Source organism: Arachis duranensis, chromosome 4 (genome assembly GCF_000817695.3).
Source record: "Arachis duranensis cultivar V14167 chromosome 4, aradu.V14167.gnm2.J7QH, whole genome shotgun sequence".
NCBI classification, from domain to species: Eukaryota; Viridiplantae; Streptophyta; class Magnoliopsida; order Fabales; family Fabaceae; genus Arachis; species Arachis duranensis.
Genome location: NC_029775.3, coordinates 15,020,039 through 15,020,858, shown reverse-complemented (window position 1 = coordinate 15,020,858; position 820 = coordinate 15,020,039).

The window sequence follows — 820 nt, the reverse complement described above, 5'->3', positions numbered from 1 at the left end:
GCAGTACTAAGGACGCTTCATCTGAAGAAGAAGCTTATGATCCTAAGAACCCTTCAATGGAAGAGGTGAATTACATGGGAGGACCCTATGGAAACACCTATAATCCTTCATGGAGAAATCATCTAAATCTCTCTTGGAAGGATCAACAGAGACTTTAACAAGGTTTCAACAATAATAATGGTGGAAGAAACAGGTTTGGCAATGGCAAGCCTTTTCCATCATCTTCTCAGCAACAGACAGAGAATTCTAAGTAGAGCCATTCTGACTTAGAAACCATGGTCTCTGATCTAATCAAAACCACTCAAAGTTTCATGACTGAAACAAGGTCCTCCATTAGAAACTTGGAGGCACAAGTGGGTCAGCTGAGTAAGAAAATTACTGGACCATAGAGATTCCATTGGATTTACTTCTGCCATTCATGAGCTCTGATGAGTATTCTTCCTCTGAAGAGGATGAATATGTCACTGAAGAGTAAGTTGCTAAATACCTTGGAGCAATCATGAAGCTAAATGACAAGTTATTTGATAATGAGACTTGGGAGGATGAACCCCATTTGCTCACCAAAGAACTGGATGACTTGACTGGGCAGAGATTACCTCAAAAGAGACAGGACCCTGGAAGGTTCTCAATACCTTGTACCATAGGCACCATGACCTTTAAGAAGGCTCTGTGTGACTTAGGGTCAAGTATAAACTTCATGCCTCTTTCTGTAATGGAGAAGCTAAGGATCTTTGAGGTACAAGCTGCAAGAATCTCACTAGAGATGGCAGACAATTCAAGAAAACAAGCTTATGGACTTGTAGAGGATGTTCTGGTAAAG